The 16,166-nt window shown below is 50.8% G+C and overlaps 1 long non-coding RNA gene across 5 annotated transcripts in view; it reads left to right on the top strand.

The window, feature by feature from the left end:
• Positions 1 to 313: 313 nt before the first annotated feature.
• The window catches only part of LOC124228189 (uncharacterized), an 82,288-nt gene continuing 66,435 nt past the window's right edge, over positions 314 to 16,166 (top strand). For 2 of the 5 annotated variants that reach the window (XR_006885655.1, XR_006885654.1), the window contains exons 1-3: positions 314 to 654; positions 9,211 to 9,291; positions 14,712 to 15,090. This is a non-coding gene — a long non-coding RNA (uncharacterized LOC124228189). Of the gene's footprint in view, positions 655 to 8,102; positions 8,296 to 9,210; positions 9,292 to 12,982; positions 13,077 to 14,711; positions 15,700 to 16,166 lie in introns of those variants that run through there. The other 3 variants (XR_006885656.1, XR_006885653.1, XR_006885652.1) reach the window with 3 other exon arrangements.

Raw genomic sequence — 16,166 nt, 5'->3', positions numbered from 1 at the left:
TCACAGGTGTCGCAGGTTCCCACAGGAGGTGCCCTGCTGGAAATTTATCTTGGGCTTTTGTTGTCTTCTTTGGTGAGGAAGTTGCCAGGGACATGGGGGTACGGGCAGGACAAGAAAGACACCAAGGCCGGCTTCCCTGAGAAGGGAAGATGCAGGCTAAGCAGCCCTCATGCTCTTGAGAGAAGAGTCTAAAAAGATGTTTCCCTTTCTGCGTGGTCCCTGAAGTGCTCACGGGGCGGGGAAAAGGGGTTTGCGAGGTGTGGGAAATGGAGTCAATTCTGACTGTGCTTCCTGCTGTCTTCTTGCAGCCCGAGAAGTAGCTGGAGTATGAGAAAATGCATTAGGAGAATTCCGCTTCAAGAGCTCTACACGGGGCCCCTGGCTGAGGGTCAGCGACGCAGTGTCGGCATTTGTACTCATCCAAGAAACCGCGTAGGCGTGAGTTTCAGCAGCGACACTCTGCCGTGGTAGGAATGCGTGGCAGAGAGAGTCCCTGGCAACTGTCAGCTGAACAGACTCCAGTTCCTCCAGGCCTGGTGTGTGAGAGGGCCTATTTTTGGTTTTACCTGGCCTGCTCCCAGGGCTTTGGGACAATTTATTGGGAAGGGAGGAAACCTTCGGAGGGAGATGCTGGGCTTCCTGCTCTTATCGGAGGTGAGTGCTGAAGAGATTAATTGGAAAAATAAGTGGAATGTGACCACATTTGAGCTCTGAATTTATGGAGCGGTTCATACCAGTTATACTAATTATCCCACAGGGCATTGTGAAATACTAAGAGAGATTTGGTCTTAATTAACTTTTGTTCTTAGGATTACAGGATGAATAGCTCTTTTGAGGGCAAGGGAGAGTCTGTTTCCTGGGCATGGAGGTGGTGAAGAAAAAGGTACATTTGGGATCCAGTCAGAAGTTCTGTCAAGGGAGTAGTGGGAGAAGATGCAAATACAGGCCACTTCTGGACCATGGAAGGCCTTGCGGGCTTCGCTAAAGGGTCTGGAGTAGCTCCTGGCACACTGGGAGGAGTGAGTCTATCTGGCTATCCTGTAAGGGGTTTGGGGACTGAAACAGCCATGTCTCCTCAGGGCTGAGGCAGTCTCCAAGATGGCCACCCACCTAGGCATGCCAGCGCTGTCAGCCCTCAAACTCTTTATCCACAGTCCGTTCTCAAAAAACAGCCAACGCGGCAGCTCCGGGTGGCCAGGATTGCAACACCAGATGTGTTTGTTCCCCGTGTTTGTGAAATACCTCAGAGGCACCGTTCCAGTCCCACCTGACTAGTTTTCTGATTGCCACACGGCGCTGGCTCTATCTGCCAATACTCAACCGGGGCTGACTGGTCAGAGATTTCGAGATGGTTGTGGGTTCAGAACTTAAGAGACCTCATTTCTGTCTGCCCAAGTGAGCAGATTTTTACCTTCCTGAAGCTTCTCAATAGCACTTGTCAGGTTTGGAGGCAGCTCCGGTACCCTGCAGTTGACCTCTTGGGCCAGATTCTTGACCTCTTCAAACTTTCATCTCTTCAACTGCATGAGGAGGATAATAATTCCTATCTTGCAAGCTTGTAACCCACAAGTATACCACCAAGTGGAAAATCAGGGTACCAGCTCACCCCAGGCTTCCTGCCCCCAAAGGTCACTGAAAGCACAGTTCACCTCAAATGTCTGAGTCGTTAAAATTCAATCTTGCATTTAATTCTTGCAAATGAATTACTGTCAATCTTTGACTGAGAGCAGGACGAAGAGGCCTGACTAATATATAACATCGTGGGCATTCAGAAGCCCCTGGACATTGGCTTAAGAGGATGGTTTGTGGTACTTACTCAGCCCAAGCAAGGAGGCTGCAAGAGGCATGTGACCTTATGCATCATTTCCTTCATTGACCTCCTTCCAATACCACAGGGGAAAAAACTCAAGTTGAGAGGGGAGGGGCTGACAAGTACTGGGCTTCTATTTCATGCCAAGCACCGAGAGAGTAGTTTTGCATATATTTTCTCATTTTGTCATCTCCTCAACCCCAAGAAGTAAACAGCAGCACTGTCCCCAAATAGCAATCAGTCATTTAATAAATATTTATGGAGTGATTATTATTATTATTATTATTTTTTAAAGATTGGCACCTAGGCTAACAACTGTTGCCAATCTTTTTTTTCTGCTTTATTTCCCAAACTGCCCCCCCCGCCCCCCGCCCCCCGCCCCCCGCATACATAGTTGTATATCTTAGTTGCATGTCCTTCTAGCTGTGGGATGCGGGAAGCCACCTCAATGAGCGGTGCCATGTCTGCACCCCGGATCTGAACCCTGGCCGCCGCAGCGGAGCGCACGAACTTAACCACACGGCCACGGAGCTGGCCCCTGGAGTGATTATTATGTACCAGGCATTGCCCTAGGAACTAGAACACTTGAGAAAATCGAGGCTCGAGGTGGTGATATGACTTGCTCAAGGTCACACAGCTGGTATGTGGGTGATCAGGATAAGATCCCACCTTTTCTGGGGTCTATTCCATGGTGGTTTTCATTACGGGATGCTGCACAGATGCAGACACAAATATACATATACGTGTCTGTACATACAAACACTTCCACACTCACATGCACTCACCTGCATACACACATGCAAACACTCACCATGCAAATGCACACTTTCTCACAAATGCTCTCATGCTCACACACACACACACGTACACAGACAAATATACCTACAGGTGCACACACACACACACATCATTCTAGCACACAAACACAGATACGTGTGTTCTTGCATATATATTTGCAAACACCATTCCACTCATTGGGAAGAACTTTTCCAAACTGCTGGAATCTCTGAATATATTTTAGATCAGTAATATTATAGATACAGTCTCAAAGATTTCATCCTTTTTCTCTCTGTCTCTCCTTCTTTCTTTCTCTCTCCTTTTACTCTTCTCTTTCTCCATTCTGTGACCAAACCTCTCTTTCTGCTTTTTTCTAGCCATGAAGTCTTAGAGAATTCCTAGGACTGTGAGGCTTAGGGTGGAATATTGGACCAGAAAGTAAAGACTCTAAGGCCACCCAAAGTTGAACCTATTTGCCAAATTCTGCCTTGCTTGGGCTTTCCTCCCTGCAGCTCTAGTAATTTCCCGAAGACCCCTTCCAGCCCCATCGTCTGTCTCTCTGCTGCCAGGCATGGCACGCTCAGGTTCAAGTCGAGCCCTTGCAGCTGGGTGTCCCCAGTCCTAGCACCTACCTCCTCTGCTCTCTCATGCATGTGTCAAGCGCCCATGAAGGTTTCTTCCAAGTATTTCATCACGCCTTGGGGTGGGGATGCATCTATTTTCGTTTCAACACTTTGCTTCCACCTGGCATTTCATTTACCAGCTAATAGGTGAAGTAACATCCTGATGCTGGTGGCCTTGCCGGAGGGGAGCTGTGCTCTGATCTGTAAAGTGTTGGTGGGGGCATAGCAAGTCTGACCCATGGTCCTTAGTGATCACCCAGGAGGTGGGCTGGGGGGCTGGGTTATAGCTCAGCTCATCAGTGTAGGAAATTCAGACTCTTCAGAATATTTCATCATCCAGGCAGCTTAAGGTGAAGGTGGTAAAATTTGAGAAACTTTGGCAACTCCCATGTCTCGGTCCCTGAAGAGTGCCAGAGAGTCACCTTACCCAACGCATCCATTTTCCTGATATCAGAGATCTCTATATATATCTAAAACACTTTTGCCTTTACCATTAAAGGATCTTGAAAGCGTGCTTAGGGACTCTAAGAACTTACTGAGACCTTCGGACTCCAAAATCCTGCATTTACCTTCTCCCTGGCTGTTTGGCCATGTTGCCCAACTGAGTGAGTTTGCTAGAGGCAGGCTGTCAAGTTCAAGCACTCCTTAACAATCCTTGGCATATTTTGCATATGCCGAGGGACTGCATATTTTGCAGACACCCAGGAATGGTTTTAGCAATGTGTACTTTGTTTGGCGCAACACCCCTGTAAGACCCACCCCCCACCCCGACCACCACTGGAGACGATAAAATGGGAAGATGGAAATAGGAGATCCAGTGGATATGGTGCTGTGAAAGAGAACACCGCCCAGTGAGAAAGAAAACTGAGCACCCAGGTGCCTCATGGGCTTGATGCCAATCTTTGGGATAGTTCGATGATAAAGATGGAATTCTGGAGGTGGAGTTCTCTTGGGCACATAGCTGATAGTCTTATATGGTGATTACTTATGGTTGAGTCTTAGGCTGTAACTAGATTATAAACTCAGTGCATAGGGGTCAGGGCTTAAGCATAACTTCCCTCCCCTGTACCACTGAACTCTGACCCGTATGGGCAGAGAATGTTCAGTCAATGCAGGGAAGGAGGGGAGGCTAGGCTACATTTATATGATGCTACGTCATGTTCAAAACCTTCCACGGTGAGTCAGCCCTTCTGGTGGCTGAGCTCATTCTCAGGCATGTGAATCCCTCACCTTCCTTATCTGGCCCCCATTTTTGTATAACAGTGTGAGGCCTGGGTAGCTGTCTTCTAGCAGGGGAGGCAAGATTTCCCTATACAGAGCAGAGTGTGGGCATGGGCTGCGGTGGATTTACTGAAGCATTGTAACGTTCAGAGAACGTTTCTCATGGTGGCTTTTAAGAGAAGGGTCTGCTTGTGTTACAGACACCAAGGAGGGCTTCTCAGAGCAAGTGGGACTCCAGGGGGCTTGTGGGTAAGAAGAGAGGAGGCTGGTCGAGGCCAGAAGAATAGCACCAGCTAAAGCACAGCACAGGTCTAGCACACATGTTCATTTGCTCATTTTTTCTCATTCATTCACTCAAAAATATTTCCCGAGTCCTGCTCTGTGCCAGGCATTGTTCCTTGGGGAGCAGAGCAGTGAACAAGCCCGGTTTATAAAGTTGTGCCGGAGCCAGAAAATGAGCAAATATTCCAAGTGAGAGAAGGCTTGGCTGGAAAAGAATGGGTGTCATGGGGGCGTTGACCAGGTGGGGGCAGGAGGAGGGTCAGTGAGAGCTGAACCCTAAAGGGTAAGTGGGGGTCAGCCGGAAAATGGGACACGGGAGGATGGGAGAAATGGCCATAAGTATTCCAAGCATGAAATTCCAGGCACAGAAAGAGCCAGCTGTTGCAAGATGCTTGAAGAAGTCCTGTGTGGCCAGAGCACGGCAAGTCCAGGGTGGGGGAGGTGGGACGAGGGGGAGGAGTGAGTGAACAAGATAGGGGTGGTGAGGTGAGTGGGGGGGAGAGCAAGGCCAGGCAGAGGTCACACAGAGCCTTCTGGGCCATGATAAGGCTTTTGGACTTCATCAAAAGCTGTCTAAGCAAGAGATGCTAATAACTTGAATTAGGTACAGGTAGCACAGAGTCAAGATGTGGCAGCTTGATGAATTATTTTGGAGGGGAATGTCCTAGTCACCAGAAGATTTTCTGTAAGGCTGTTTCCAGCTCTGCCCTTTTGTGGCTGCACGCTGTGCTGGCCCCAGGGGCTTGTGGAGGAGGCCAGGGCTCTCCCTGGGAGCCCTCTCTGCTCCCTGCAGCCCTTCATGCACCAACTGCACCTCCTTCCTTCCACACACAGCCCACTTCAAGTGGCCTGTGCCCTTATCCAGCCCTGCCACCAGTTACCCCATCATTTTCCCCAAGGGACCTGCTGCTCTCCTGCCCTCTGCCTGAAATCCTCCATTCTCGCCCTCAATCAAACCCTTTATTTTTGCATCAAGAGGGAGGGCCCCTCTGAGCCTGCTTCTCCAGTTACTAGCTGGGCAGCCTGGGCGCTCTAGATTTTGATGTCTTCAGCAGAGAAGGAGGATGGTAGCAGCGCCTCCCTGGGCTGTTGTGAGGGTTTCCCAGGTCACCACTAGGAGAGCACCTCCCCTTGGCCTGGCTCCCGGTTGGTCCTGTAAAGGCTGCCTGTGATCGTAGTCACGGTGCACCCGGCCCTTCGCCATCAACCCTCACTCCACATCGGCCTCGTTTCTATCCCTCTCCCCACTGCCCCTGCTCCCCAGCCATATGGAACTTCTCCCCACGCCCCGAGCACTCTGGTTTCTTTCTTCCCAACACATTGCTCATGCTGTTCCCTCTGTCTGTGAGGCCCTTCCTTCCCCAGGTCGTGTCTGTTTACTTTGGGAACCTTCCTCACTCACGGACATCGTGGTCCTGCCAGTCCAACCCTAAGGCAGATAGAATTCTTCCTTCTGTCGCGTTTCCCCAGCACCTGGGGCATGGCTTTACTATAGTAAACATTAGGGTGTGTTTCGGGGGAGTTGGTGGGTCCGTGTCCCCTGACAGGTCTGTTTCCTGGGGCAGGGACACGGCTCTGAGCACTGAGCATGCACGGAGCCGGGTACGTGGTGCAGTGCTCAGAGCTGGTTGGGCGAGAGAATGAAACGGCCTGCCGCCCTCACCTTTAAGGCAAGGTCTAACTAAGGTGTCTAACTAATCTTGGTTTCCCCAACGCCTGGCACCCAGGAGGAGTTCACTGAATTCCCTTTGCCCTTAATTGGAGGACAGATATGGCAGGGGTGGGTAGAAGCAAGCAGAGGTATGAAGGGCCAAGGGGAAGAGGAATTTGGACAATGGGATCAGGAGCCAGGAAATGATTCAAAGCTCTGTGGGGAGCACCTGGGCTGGGGAGCTGAGTGTCCTGGGAGGCCCAGCTCCTTCCCTGGCTGGACCCTGTCCTAGCCGTGTGGGAGGAAGGAGACACCACCCAGCCTGGAAGAGGGTATTAACACATCAGGATGACCCGCGGTGTATTGCACGGGCTTATCTGTTAACAATAAAATGAAATTATATTAAAAATACAGCCATGTGTGGGTTGCAGGACAAGTTAATGATCCCTCAGGTAGTCAGATGCGTGTCCCTTTAATTGAGGCAGCTAATGACCGTGGTAATAATACCCTGGATCTGTTTAGGGTTTCTTTCTTCTGAGGAGCTCAAAGCACTTTCTCTTCCTATCTCATCTCTCTCCTTGACTTCCCAGGGAAGTGGGTCATCTTATGTCTGTTTCTCAGGTGTCTGTGTGCTGTGACTCACTCCGGGGCTTGGGAGCTCCCCTCCTCGTCCTGGGTGGGGCCCACATGCCTCTCTCCCCCTTGGCGCTGGGCCTGCAGCACCCCACTTCCTGAAACATGGCCTGGCCCACTGAGAAGGGCCCTCTGAACTGCAGGGCCAAGGGGAGCTAAGGCTCCAGAGGAAGCAGAGGGATAGGGCAGATGGAGAGGGGAGGGAGGAGAAGAGAGAGGGCTGGCAGAGAAAACGGGAAATTCAGAGAAGGCAGAAGCCTGGAGCCAGCATCGTGAGGGCGGGCACCTGTCGTCTTGATCTTTCTATCCCCTGGACCTAGCACGGTGCTTGGCACATTGGGCGACAGATGGCGATACCTATGCTATCATTGAAGACCCAGCTCAAACGTCACATCTTCCAAGAAGATCTCCTTGGTTCCTCCCCAGGGTCCCCTCCACACTCTCACTGGACCCTCTTAGTCCTTGGAGCCTCTGTTTATCCTTCTTCTCAGGCAGTTTTGGGTTAGAGTTAGCTGTTTATGTGTCAGCCACCCCCATTCAGGTGTCAGCTCCTAGACCAGGCATGAGTCTGACTCACTGCATATCCTTAGGGTCTGTTTGCACAGGGCTCTCACACAGTAGGGTTCTCACACAGTAGAGGGATACAGGCAAGGCTGGGCTTTGAAAGTCAGAAAGACCCAGACTCAAACCCTGGTTCTGCCTCTTACCAGCTGGGTGGCTTGGGAAGCCCTCTGACCTCTTGGAGCTTCCCCTTCCTAAACACACAGTGGGGCTGAGAAAGCCCACATTGCTGGGCTGTGTCAAGGTTAGCTGCGATGTCACTGCCTGGCACCTAGTAGGTGCTCTGTGTTCATTTCCTATGATTAATTTCAGATGTGGTGGTTCCCAGCCCCGCCTCCTCATTGGAACCGCCCTTCTCAGGAACAGACATACTTGGAACTCCCCGGGAAATTCTGAGCCCGTGGGTCTGCAGTGGGGCCGAAGTACCCGCCTTTGAAAACAGCTCCTCTGGTTCTTCTGATGTCGAGGGTCTTAATGTTTGTCAAATGGAACATACAATTAAATATTAGATAGTGCAAAAGTCATTGACTTCTCTGGTTTCTAGGGTCCAGTGAAGGGACAGTAAAAACTCATGGATAAAATGGTCAGCAGCCTCTTCTTGATGGAACCACAAGTGGTTGCCTGTGGAGGCAGATGACGTGGAGAGAGGAAGTTCACCCCGACTTTACCTGACACCAGCTCTGTGACCCAGGAAGCTATTTGCTGTCTCTGAACTTCGTCTTGCTGCTTTCTTTGGGGTATAGTCCTAAGTGCTGATTTCTTGAGTGAGCATTCTCCACTTTTTTACATTTGAGGACCAGATCTGGTCGGCAGAAGAGCCCTGTAGACACCATGACCCCCAGTCAACAATGTCACGAGGTGTTGCTTGACCTTTGCTAAAGTTTCCCAAGTTGATTAAGAATTAGAGATGGAAATAAAAGTTCATAACCATTGACAGCTCCAGCTGGAATCTGAGAGCCCCCTAAAAGGGAACTTTGTGTAGACTGAAGTGCCAGCCTAGCCTTCTTTCTGAACAGGGGCCTGGAACTCTTCAGCCCTGGGAGGGGATGACCCTATAGAGGTCAAGGGTCAGACCTGCAGAAGGCCCCCAGGTGGTGAAGCCTGGGTCCAGGCCGGACTCTGCTGCCCACTTGCTGTGTGACTTTGTATGGACCAAAAAGCCTCCCCAGGCCCTGCTGACCTTGACACGTGAGGTGACAAAGAGAAATTCTTTCTCTAAGGCTTATGACTCTGAAAAAGAATTTGATGTAGTGAAGAGAGACACTTGTCCCAGGGATGAGAGTGGTAAATGGCCAACAATGGAAGACCTGAAAGACCCACGCCACAGGACAAGGTGGGCATTGTGAGGCACTGGGGATGCTGAGCCTAGGAGTGTAGGGCTCATGAGAGGATCACATCACCGAAAGTGACAGCAGAGAATGCTAGGTGCTAGGTATTTTCCTACATGCTATTTCCTTTAGTTTTTTCATAACCTTAAGAGACATTACTGCATCGTTTTTCAACATTGGTGATAACCAACTCCATTTTAAAGATGAGAAAACTGAGGCTCAGAGATGTGAGGGTCCCCAAAGTGACACAGCAATTTGGTGGCACCAGGATTGACTCTACTTCTGTCTGACTCTGGTATCTGTGCGTGTTTTTCCACACTACAGTTTGCTACCATGATGGCTGCTCCAAAGCACTTGGGCTAATTTAGATGGACTCCGGAGTGGTTCTCCAGATGTTTCCCCCAGGTGAGGCAGACACCTTCCCTTTGCTGGGAACAGGCCACCGTTGGTGTTTGGGAAGGTGTTTGGGGGGGGGAGGGGTCAAAGCCATCAAGGCACTGGTCCGGTCATTATAGGCGGGAGATGAGGCTTGTTCTCAGGATCCTGAGCGGGAGCTGGCAGTGGCTCTCTGCAGCCAGGGCCTGGGGTGGCGGCCCTGAACGGGTGATTGTTATTGCTACTAATCAGGGAGGGTGGACAGCTTTGAAGTCTCAGAAGGCACAGATTTCCAGACCGGGTATTGCTCAGGAGATTCAAAGGGCAGGATTGCACAAGGGCGACCTCTCCTTGGGTCCAGAGGATGGGAAAGTTGGCTTCTCTTCTGTGAAAGGTGAGTGAATCAGCTTTCCAAGAAGCCAAGCGATTCTTTGGTTCCCTGCCCCCGCCAGCTCAGAGCAGTGGCCCTGCCAGGGCAGACTGGAGTGGGGAAGATGAAGAGATGACAGTGGCACCCTGCTCTCTCTTCTTCCCTTTCGCGATAGGGAGCATGGAGCTCAGAGGATTAGCCTGGGAATGGCCCCATCACACATGTGGAAGCGTCCCACTTCTGACGCTGCCATATGTCACTCCATGTGGTCACAGCTGGGTACCGAGGCTGGCGTAAGGAGGATCACTGTACCCAAGGTGCAGAAGTGGGGGGTGTAAAAGCCACAGGGGCCATGGTACAACCTGAGGGGCAGAGAAAAGCCTTCCATTCCCCAGTTCCATCTTCCCTGCATGGTGTCAACAGTCTTCAGAGCCAGAGATCTGGGTTCGAATCCCAATCTCCCCTTACGTTCCCTCCTCTGCCACCTGCTCCCCAGCCCTCAGATCTCACGGTTACACAGCAACCTCAGGCAAGTCATTTCAATCTGCCCGAGCCTTAGTTTTCTCATCTGTGTAATGGGGATAGCATTATCTGCCTCACCGAATTGAGAATTATCGAGCAGATTAAAAAAAAAGAGGTAGCCTGGGTTTAAATCATAGCCCTGTGCTCCCTCACTAACCCGCTGGGCAACTCCTACCCTCCCTGAGCCTCAGTCTGATTGTCCATTGAATGTACCCTCGTCGTAGATTTGTAAGGGTCAAATGAGATGATGCTCCTGACGTTTATAAGGTGCCCAGCAAAAGTGTTAATTGCCTTCTCCTCCCATGCTCATTCCCTCATGATTTTGTTGAGAAGAGAGATTTGGATCTGAAAACGTCAAATTACTCCAGACATTGATCTTTTCTATGATCCTAGTTCATAAAATGGGATAAGAATAGCGTGTATCTCTAGAGTAGTTGTGAGGTTAACTGAGTTGACACAGGTACCATGCTAGAACAGTGCCCAAAACACACGAAGTACCCCATAAAGGTCAGCTTTGTGGCTGGCTATGTAGAGTTCTTTCTGCTGGTGATGGAGTCCTGGCCTGAGTGGTCAGGCCTAACCTGGAATGGTAGTTGGCAGGAGCGGCTGGGATCTTTCCTGAACCCCCAGGAATAGCTCGGGCCTTATCTTATAACAAAGATTGCCTTTGGCCTTGACCGGTCCTGGAGATGGTGGGAAAGAGGGATGTCCATGATCTTTGGCTGCTCCTACATTTTTTCATGGCCAAGGAAGCAGATGAGGGCAGTGGCAGGGCAGGCTGTGGTCCTTTACTGAATGCTGACCATCTAGGAGGCCACAGCTGGATAGCAGCTGGAGGACCCCCTTCCATGGTACGAGGAATGGGCACTGGGCAGGGCCATAGAGCCTGTTCCTGGCAAAAGCAAACAAGATGTGCTTCTTTCACAGGAACTTGGAAGGGTGAGCTGGACAGTTTTTCAGAGTTTGAGTCCATGTGTCTAGACTCCAAGGCCAGTGCTCTTTCTAAGACATTGACTGTAGCCAGAGTCATGGACTCCTACCCAGGGAGCTCAGCCATTGATTTGTGGCAGATGGCCCCTGGATGCTCAGGAGGCACAGAGGAAGAAGAGAGATTCAGAGAAAGTTTGTGGAGGAGGTGACATTTGAGCCAGGCTTTTTAGGTGGAGATGAGGGACAAAGCAGTTGTTCCCACTTCCTCATCTCCCACTCATTTCTCCGTGTCTACCCACCGCAATCTGGCTTCTCCCACAACAGGAAACTGCTCTCATCGAGGTCATTGGCGACCTTCTTGTGACAAATCCAATGGATGTGTCATAGCCTTCCTCTTAACTAATGTGGGGGTCACATTTGACACTGAGCTCACTTCTCCCTTGACTCCTGGTTCTCCTCCTACCTCCTCCCCTGTCCTTTCCCTCCAATTTCCCTCGTGATCTCATCTTTCCCTGCTACCTCCCTATCTACTATCCATCCTCCATCCATCCATCCATCCATCTATCCATTCATCTTCACATATTTATTTATTCTCTTTCTTTCTGCCGCTCTCTCTTTATCTATCTATCTATCCACCTACCTATCATTTATCTATCTCTATCATCTTTGTAATCAAGAACAGTTTAATGAAGGCACTGTTTACAAAAGTATACAAGGATTAAGGGAATCCGACAGGAAATAGTGCCGCTCTCCAACATGAATAATACCAGGGAGCCATTACCAACCCTAGGCTTGAAGGCCAAGTGGTTATCAAAACCCAGAGAGTGTAGCTACAAGAGGGCATTTCCTGTTAGGGGTTTCAACAGAGGGACGCAACTAACCAGGGGCATCAATACCCCTGACTCTCCTCCTGCCCTTGGGTGCATTTCACAAAGGTCAGCCTCCCATGCCCCTGACACTTTGATGTTAGCCTGCTGCTGTCTGAGCCCCTTGCTTCCTTCCACTACATTCTCACCCTGATGACTCTTCTCTGCTCTAATGGCTGATGTCCCCAAATTGCTATCTCAGGCTTAAACCTCTCTCCTGACCACCTGAACACCTAACCGTCTGCTTCCTGGACATCTGTGGCTGTCCTTCAGGTGTCTCGAACTCAGCATGGCCAAGGTGGAACTCATGCCCTTCCCCCAAACTGTTTATCTTATTTACGTATTTCTGCTCAGCATCAATGACATTCCTGACTCCTGCCCCTCCTTTCCTCTCTGATCCCTAACCAAGTCCCGTCAAATCCACACCCAGACATTTGACAGATGCAGTTGCCTCTCCATCTCCCCCCCAACTCCCTTCACTCAGGCCCTCCTCATCTCTCCCTAGATTATGACCATCACTTCCTAATTAACCTTGTGGTCTCCGTCTCGCATCCTTGTGGCAGGGGCTGCTAGCTGCCTCTTAAGGTCCATTCCTTCTCCCTTCTTAGTTAAAGAATCCCAATTTTTAGTTAGGTACATTGCCAAAAGACAACATTTGCCAGCTTCTCTTTTAGCAAGGAATGACCACGTGCCTAGCTTTTAGCCAAGGAGACATAAGCAGTAGGTCATGTGGTAGTGCTGGGAAGTTTCCTTAAAATGGAGAGGGTGCACTCTTCTTTCTCTTGGCTCTGTTCTGCCGCCTGGACCATGGATATGGTGGCTGAAGCTCTAATAGCTACATTGGGCCATTTAGAGAGTGGCCTTCCACAGCTGGAAGAATGCTCTTCACGAGTGTACCAGCCATAAACCACTATTTCCGGACTTCTTCACGCAAGGGTGAAAGAACTGTCTAACTTGATGAAGCCACTATTCGTTTTTGTTTTTCTGTTATTTGCAATGGAACATAATTCTCACCGATGCACCTTGTACCCAGGGGGATGGCTGCAGATGTTTTTGTGCCCCACACGCCCCTCCCCCCAGCCCCGAACCACCTGGTCTCAGCACAGCCATGAGGACAATTTCATACTGTGAGTATCCTATTTCAGGCATGCAGGGCTTGTTCAAAACCACAGAAGGCCAGTCAGCCCCTGCGCAGGTACAATCTAGAAGAACGATGGGTGGGGGGACAGTTAAGGCTTCCCAGAGGCGACCCTCAAGCAGTGGGGACTGAAAGTTGGTGACAATGGGAAGTTCATTGATGGTGTCTCTGGGGGTCCCCAAGCAGGACTGAGTTCTCACTGCCCACAGCTCAATAACACACCCCCTGTTGCCTTTTCCCCCAAGAGTAACTCAGTCCCCTCGCCCTGTCACTGCTGCTTCCTGGAGTCACCCCACAATAAACCGCCTCCACCCACGTTCTCGTTCTCGTCTCGGGCTGCTGGGGGAACCGGCAGAGTTCTCTCTAAAAGGTAGCTCTACTTTTGCCCTTCCTGTCCCCAAAGTCCATCTCCGGAGCCCGTTAACTCCTGGATGGTGATACGATTCCTAGGCCCACATGGCCCCACAGCTCTGATCGCCTCCTCCCCCACAGCCCTATTCCTTGCCTCTTGGCCCCCTGTGTGCTTTTTGCTCCAGCCGTGCCAGGCCATAAGCAGTTTCACGCTCTGGTGCCTTCTCACAGACTGGAACATTCCTTACCTTCCCCCAGTGCAAAGGCTCAGGTGCCCTTCACCCTTGCTCTCACGTGCCTCATCTTCTGGAAAGCCCTCCCTGACGACTCGAGTTCATCTGGCATCTCCCTTGTCCAGGGTCTCATTCTTCTTTTATATCATACTCGAATCGGCCAATTAGCTGCCTCTCTCTCCGTCTTGACTTTGTGCTTCTTTCTGGAGCAGACTACACGCACCCTATGCAGTTTTATATGCCTGGCCTAGCTCTGAGCCAGGACGGAGTTGAAACTCAGTGTTTACCGTGTGGCAGCGTGAGTGGGGACAGGACCAGGTTGAGCAAGGCCCAGAGAGGGGCACATGCGTGGTGCATTCCTTGACTGATAAGCAGTCTACACCCTTGAGGCCCCTCACTGTAGAACCCATTTCTCCGAGATTTGGTCTCCAGTCTTTTCAGCCTCAGCCCCTACAACCTCTCCTCCTGCTCAGAGCTCCAGCCACACCCTTCCTTCGCCCAACACGCATGCGCCCTTAAGCCACCCTGACTGCTCACGATCTTCTCCCCCTGCCTGGATTGCTCCACTCCCCCGACCCCGGGAATTTCTCCCTGCCTTTCGAGGCTCCTATTAAGTACACCTGCATGCACCAGCCTTTTCCTGCTAGGAACTGTGCCTTGTATATTGTGGGTTCTTAGGAAGGTTGTTGTTGTGTTGGGTACGCTGGGTGGGGTGGGGGGTATGTATGCATATATGTATTTAACACATAGTTACATAGGGCTTAATATATTCTAGACCCTTTTCTCCCTGCAGTGTACATATCAACTAATTTAATAGATGTTACAATCCTGTAAGGAAGGTCTTGCTATTGTCCCCATTTTACAGATGATAAATCTGAGGCACAGAGGGGATAAGTAACTTTTCTAAGGTTACACAGCTAGAAAGTGTTAGAGAAAGGATTTGAACGCAAGTAATTTGGCCCCAAGGTCCCTGCTTCTAATTGGGGGCCAAGGCTGGGAGATAGGCTGCCGCACTGAGGAGGATGACGTTTCTTTTGCAGACTTGGGGGCCGCAGAAGTGCGCACACTATGGACGGACCGAGGGTGGCTCTGGAGAGGACTGGATTACTCTGACATCAGCTACTCACGTCTAGGCTGTGCAGGCTTGAAGAGGCTAAGGGGGAGCGGATGCAGGGGACGTTCCTCAGGCCCCCAGGGCAGAGGAGGCGGCTCTTAGCTCCTGGGAAGCCTTTGATGGACTGAAGCAGAGCACTTGCGGTGGCAAGAGGGTCCTTTTTACTGACACTCTGGACTGGAAGAACATCGAATGCTTGGTATTTCAATCAACTTCCCCTTCTGGGAGCTCCAAGGCTGAGCTCCGGTGACCAGAAATCCCGCAGGTGGCTGGGAACAGCTTCAGAGGCCGGGGCTTCACTCCAGGTGAGGTGTGGGCATTGCCTGGCCTTCAGTGATCGGGGCCAAGGTGGGGATCTCCTGGAAGGAAATCTGCTCTTGACTCCCACCAGCCTCTCTCCTGCCTTGCCGGGGTGAGTGGGGTGGGCGCTCAGGAAAGCAGAGAGGGTGTTTACAAATGGATGTGGGATCACAAGAAGACCCCTGGACCAGCAGTCAGGAACTTTGACTTAATTTGCTGGGTGATTTTCGTGGCAAGCCTCTTCCCTTCTATGGGCCTCAGTTTCTCCATTGTGAAATGCAAAGACTGGGCAGGATGCTCATGAAGGTCTCTCCCAGCCTGATCTTTAGTGACTCTAGCTGTATGTGGGTTACTTCGGGGAGCAGGAGGAGGGAGGGAAATTAGGATGTGTTATGGGCTGAATTGTGTCTTTCCAAAATCCATATGGTGAAGTCTTAACCTCCAATTCCTGAGAATGTGACTGTATTTGGAGATAAGGTCTTTAAAGAGGTGACTAAGGTTACATGAGGTCATTGGAATGGGCCCTCATCCAACCTGTCTAGTGTCCTTATAAGAAGAGGGCAATAGGACACAGACACAGACACACACACACACACACACACACACACACAGAGGGACAACCATGTGAAGACACCAGAAGATGGCCATCTCCAAGCCAAGGGGAGAGGCCTCAGAAGAAATCTCCCTGCTGACACCTTGATCTTGGACTTCCAGCCTCCAGGGTTGTGAGGAAATAAATTTCTGCTGCTTAAGCTGTGGTACCTCAGTCTCCGTGGGGTCAGGCTGACCCAAACGTGAAGGGCGTGCAGGCAGATCAAGGGAAGGGGGTCAGTGCAGGTCATCTCGGACATTGTGCATTGAGTCTGCTGTATTGTCAGGGCTAGATGAGTAAGCCCTAGTCTTGCCCTCAAGGAGCTCTTAATTCCATGAGAGAGACAAGCAAACATTGAGATAATGCTTGGCCAATGCAGTGACGAAGCATGTACACCGTGCCATGCAGATGTAGGACTGGGAACGGAATAACCCACTGTCCGGGATGCCTTCACAGAGGAGACACTTTGAAGGGTCAGCCATGGGACGC

The sequence above is a fragment of the Equus quagga genome, chromosome 16, assembly GCF_021613505.1.
Source record: "Equus quagga isolate Etosha38 chromosome 16, UCLA_HA_Equagga_1.0, whole genome shotgun sequence".
In the NCBI taxonomy this organism is placed as follows: Eukaryota; Metazoa; Chordata; class Mammalia; order Perissodactyla; family Equidae; genus Equus; species Equus quagga.
The sequence above is the reverse complement of the archived record's forward strand: the minus strand, read 5'-3'. Positions and strand labels throughout refer to the sequence as shown.